The sequence below is a fragment of the Euphorbia lathyris genome, chromosome 7 (assembly GCF_963576675.1).
Source record: "Euphorbia lathyris chromosome 7, ddEupLath1.1, whole genome shotgun sequence".
Classification (NCBI taxonomy): Eukaryota; Viridiplantae; Streptophyta; class Magnoliopsida; order Malpighiales; family Euphorbiaceae; genus Euphorbia; species Euphorbia lathyris.
The window spans coordinates 54369629-54375628 of record NC_088916.1 but is presented as its reverse complement, the minus strand read 5'-3'; the positions used below and the strand labels follow the sequence as shown (position 1 = coordinate 54375628).

The following is a 6000-nucleotide window of genomic DNA, read 5'->3' as shown; positions in this document are numbered from 1 at the left end:
AATTTTTTTCTTAAATTATGAATAAAAAATAATTTTAATTCTATCCATCAAATCACTTTACGTAAATTGACACCACTTTACGTAAAAGCCACAAAACCTTTACAAATTTCTGTAACATTTGTAAAATTTTACGAAAAGCAATTATTTTTTCGTAAAATATTAATAAAAATAATTTTAATCCTATCCACTAAACTATTTTAAGTAAATTGCAATACTTGACATAAAATCCATAAAATCTTCAAAAAAATTCGTAACATTTGTACAATTTTACGTAAAGTAATTTTTTTGTTAAATTATTAATAAAAAATAATTTTAATTCTATCCATCAAATCACTTTACGTAAATTGATACCATTTTATGTAAAAGCCATAAAACCTTTATAAATTTGGTATGTGTTTACTAACGGAATAAAATACATGGTACCACTTTGCAAACTTTTAAACCATATGAGTGTTGTTCGAAAACAAATGTAACCACAAGATTTATTTTTTTACTTTTCCCTTTAGTTTATGAACTAATAAATACAGTCAATTTTTCTGAAAAACAAAAGATTAAAGATATGTATTAAACTTAGAAACTAACATGTTTGAACAGAAAAGAGTCCTCAATTATTAGATACCATGTTAATTTGATCAGAAAATGACAAAATAAACAACTAAATTATGTTTGAAATATTTCACTCCAAATGAAATGTCCCTCTTTAAATTTTGGAATGACGTATGTTGTAGTTAGTTCTTATCTCATGCCTAATAAAAGACTGCAAGTGGCCTTCATGCAATCCTCTTAGCTGCATTTGATTCCCTCCTAACAAATAAACAAATATAAAATTGTGCTATTCTGATTAACCCCATTAAAACATTTTATTTTCTATGTTTGACAGGTGGTTAAATCAATTCAGAACATAATTTTCCAGTCAATAATAGTATATCCTGATGACCCAAAAAGAGAACATGGACCTGCAAAAGGCCATGATAGACAAAAAGGCTCAAGACAATAGAGTTATATTGTGGACTGGGTTTTTAATGGTTCAAACACTTGGATTCATGTGGCTAACATTTTGGGAACTCAGCTGGGATGTTATGGAATCAATTTGTTATTTTGTAACCTCTGTTCACTTTGACCTTGCATATATGTTCTTCCTGAGAACATCCATTGAGCCTTCTTTTGAGGGCTATTTTCGGCGTCGATTCAAGACCGAGCAGAAGAAACTCATGGAAATCTATAATTTTGATCTTCGTAAATATAAGAAACTCCGAAAAGCTTTTTATCCCGACCAGGACTACAACTATCCTTACTTCCATTTTTATTAAAAACATTTCATTACTCTTAACTGAAATAACTGCAGGAGATCGACTTAGAACAAAATTAGTATTGGATTCTAATCTACCTTTACCCTTTTTTACCTCCTGCATATGTAAACAGTTTGCATGCAAATTTAAACATCCATCAAAACATACAAGCTCCACAACCAGTAATATTTTATTTATCCTGGTGAAACAGAATATCATACACCCTGCTCATAAAATGACAGTACGTGTATACAGGGGCGGAGAGGAGGTGGGGAAGGTCGGCCGAAGTTTAGTAAATTTAATAAATCGTATATCTAAAAATTGAAAAAATTGAACCTTAATCAATATAAAAATTTAGTGGTATCATTCCATGGTTAAAAAACAAAAAGACAAGATTGAAATATGACGTCATAACCGGGTCTGATTCTTCTCACCTGTCCCTAAAAAAATAAAAACATTTATCTGGAAATTGAAAATGAAAGATTCTCTGCTATATTTCATATTTCTACCTTATAAAAGACCGTTTCAGGCTCTCAAACTCAGCCCTCTGCTTCTTCTTCTTCATCGATGGCGCTTCATAAATTGTTCTCGAAGCGTCTCTCTGGAAGTTACACGGGGTGTCTCTTCAACATTCTCCAATCTCTTCCCCTGCCTCATTACAACCCACAGTACCCCCAAATGCAGCCAAATCAAACTTCCACAAAAAATACCTCAACTCGCCCGAATCCTCAGAGACAGGATTTTTCCGTCGTTTCCTTCACTGGAGATCAATTAACCAGCTGCCTAAGTTCCTTTCCATGCCTGTCGGGGAGAAGCTGAAGGAGAGACTCAAAAGCATCACTGGAGATCGAATCCGCTTCGATGGACTAGCTCTTTCGCCTCCGGCGAAGGAATCCGAGGCTGTAGATCTAAATTGTTTCAGAATATCGGTTGAAGAAGCCAGGAAAATCTTGAGGCTGTCGCACATGGAGAAGCTGAAATTGAGGCTTAGGCAGATTCCGGAAAGCTCAATTCAATATCATGATTTCGTTCAGATCTGTGTTAAGGAGTGTGGAAACGAAATTGAAGGTGTTGAGTTTGCTAAGACGTTGGATCAGTGTGGAAATGTGATCGTTCTTGGGAGTATTGTGTTCCTCCGCCCGGAGCAGGTATAACTGGTTATTGTTTTGTTTCGATTTTTAATTTAGATGTTCTTAATTTTAAGGGTGATATCAATCTGATTTTGTTATTCAATTAATCATATGAGTGCTGGTTCGGCCGGAGAAAGGCCGAAGAAGAAAATAAGTAGACATGCATAATAGGTTCACTTAGACATTCAATATTCGCAAAGGAGAGCACCGGTAGTTGGGATTCTGCACAGATTTCTGTTTTAAAACCACAAACATAATGGCAGATTTTGGAAACTGACACATACACAAGTGAATTTTTTTGGATAAAATTTATTTTTTAAAACTAGATCAAAATAATATGTACTAATATTAGGAACTAGACTTAATGCATTCTTTGCCTTTAGGGATAAGGTCTTAAGGTTTTTATGAGAAAGTATAAATTTAGACTCTATGTATAAACTAGCACCAATATATATTTAACGTTTAAAAAAATGTACAAATTTAGACTTTGATATAGTGAAACGTGGTCCACCATTCATATTATTCCGTTAGATCTTTTAATTGTATATGGAAAGAGGAACCAGAATTTAACGGATTAATATAAATGACGTGTCATATTTCGTTATCGAGCCTAAATTTGTACTCTTTTTTAAACGTTAAACCTGAATTAGTGTTATTTTGTACATGAATCCTAAATTGATACTTCCGCAAAAACTTTAAGTCTAGTTTAATACATTTTCCCTGAATTGATAGATTAATTAAAATAAGTTGACGGTCAATTTTTCAGAGACTAAAAATATATTAAACTTAGAAACTAACATGTTTCAAAGGAAAAGATTCCTCAATTATTAGATACCATGTTAATTTGACCGCAAAATGACAAAATAAACAACTAAATTATGTTTGAAATATTTCAAACCAAATGAAATGCCCCTCTTTAAATTTTGGAATGACATGTATGTTGTAGTTAGTCCTTATCTCATGTCTAATAAAAGGCTGCAAGTGGCTTTCATTTCAATCCTCTTAGGTCCACTTGATTCCCTCCTAACAAACAAACAAATATAAAATTGTGTTATTCTGATTAACCCCATTAAAACAAATCTTTTATTTTCTATGTTTGACAGGTGGCTAAATCAATTCAGAACATAATTTCACAGTCAATAGTATATCCTGATGACTCTAAAAGAGAGCAATTGAAAGAAATGGAGCTGCAAAAGGCCATGATAGACAAAAAGGCTCGAGACCAAGTACGAGCAGAGCTATATTGTGGACTTGGGTTCTTAATGGTTCAAACACTTGGGTTCATGAGGCTAACATTTTGGGAACTGAGTTGGGACGTTATGGAACCCATTTGTTATTTTGTAACCTCTTTTCACTTTGGTCTTGGATATATATTCTTCCTGAGAACGTCCATTGAGCCTTCTTTTGAGGGCTATTTTCAGCGCCGATTCAAGACCAAGCAAAAGAAACTCATGGAAATCTATAATTTTGATCTTCGTAAATATAACGAACTCCGAAAAGCTTTTTATCCTGACCAGGACTACAACTATCCTTACTCCCATTTTTATAAGTCCGGCAATGGAGTTTGAGCCCATTGATGGACATAATAATATATCCCGTAATGAAAATATTAGAAAGATAGAAAAAAAAAGTTTTGGTTATAGTTTACAAGTACAGACCCCAGTGGACGAGAAGCTTTTCCATTTTAATCGAAGGTTTTAGTCCACTTGCTGTGGTAGCAAGATGTAACAGTAAAGAATAATAAATGAATACATGTTATGTACATGTAATTATTAGGATGCGTTTATCTCTGAGTTTCTTTTTTAATAGCATTCCATTACCATTAACATGTCCATAGAGTTGTTGGTAAATCAAACAAGATGTCTGTATTCAAGCATCTAGAACTCTCATTTTTAATCTAAAAATGTAAACATGAGAAGAAAAGGGGATAACAAAGACTCTAGAATGATACAATTAGATAGAAATTGAGGAATTTTTAACCAGAGAACAAGTCAATTAAACTTTAAACTCCATGCTGCTAACAAAAATATGTAACACCATTTCCTAATCTACCAACATACTGAACAGAAATAGAAATATTTGTAAACTAAGGTAAAAAAGAAAATAGCATGACTTGAAAATACTATAAGAATTCTGGCCAAAAACTAAAATTAGAGAATCTCTACAAGCTAAGATAGATGGAAAAAAATGATATAGAATCTTATTGAATTAGTTGGGAATCGATACATAATGCTTATACTCTAAACATCAAAATAACTTAGAGAACATCAACAATGCAAAGGAATTTCAGAGAAAATGGATAACGTCAGCACACAAACAAAATGACAAAACAGGATAATAACCTCACCTATCAACCTACGTGTGTCTGACATTAGGGAAAGCAATAATGATACAAATAAAAGATGCAACTAAGTAAAACAATACAACACATTACCAAGCGAGATGAATCTCAGGTCTTTAATTGAATCTCGGGCCTTACATTTTGGGATTAAAATGATAATGGTATCATTTAAATTAGCAGGAAATTCACACCTCCCTAGCCAACCCGAACAAGCACTAAAAGTATTAGGACCACTGCAATCCCAAAAATGTTGATAAACGTCCGTATTGAGTCCATTAGTCCCCAGGGATTTATCAGGTATAGACTGCGGTAAAACATTTACTGTATCACAAAAATTAACAGAAGGCAGGGCAAACAAAGTATGAAAATAATTACAAAGATGATTAATGAACTCGCCTAGGTCCTCAATTACCCTCTTGTCGTCATCAGTGAGAGCAGTAATAAGGTTCTGTTTCCGTCTTGCTTTAATGCAAGAGTGATAAAATTTTGTAATGAGGTCACCACCCGTAAGCCAAAACACCTTGGCCCACTGCCGCCAAAAAGTTTCCTCATGTTCAAGAAGGAGATTCGGCTGTTGTTTTGCTCTACATCTATTTTAGTTGAAGGTTTTAGTCCACTCGATGTGTTAGCAATATGTAACAGCATTCCATTAACAGGCCAAATTGACCAAAGCGGAGATAATACAATCAGAAAAACTAAAATAAGAAAATCTCGTCGTGTAGAAACTCTAAAAGTTAAGATAGATTGAGAAAATGATGTAGAATTTTATTGAATTAATTGGAAATCGATACATAATGTTTATACTCTAAACAGAAAAATATCATAGAACATCAGTAATAAATAGGAATTTCGGAGAAAATGGAAGAGGTCAACACACAAACAAAAAGACAAAATAACAACCTCATCTATCAACCTACACGTGTCTAGCATTATGGAAAGCAATAACGGTACAAAGAAAAGATTTTACTAAGTAACACTCCGCCTCAAACTGGAGAGATAGACAAAGGTGTTGCTCATAGCTTGTGAACATGACGATTGTGAGCTTGCACAAGCAAGACCTTAGTGAGCCAATCTGCAACTTGATTAGCAGAAGACACATGATTTGGCATGATATTGCCCGCATTGATTTGATCACGCATATAATGGCAGTCAATTTCAATGTGTTTTATGCGTTCATAAAGCACAATGTCTTGATTATCACAATTAAGAATGGCAGGAGGTAAATTCTTGAGACGAAGTA

General features: G+C 33.5%; 1 pseudogene; it reads left to right on the top strand.

Moving 5' to 3' along the window:
* Positions 1 to 1856: 1856 nt before the first annotated feature.
* Positions 1857 to 4103, top strand: LOC136201281 (calcium uniporter protein 4, mitochondrial-like; annotated as a pseudogene).
* Positions 4104 to 6000: the final 1897 nt, after the last annotated feature.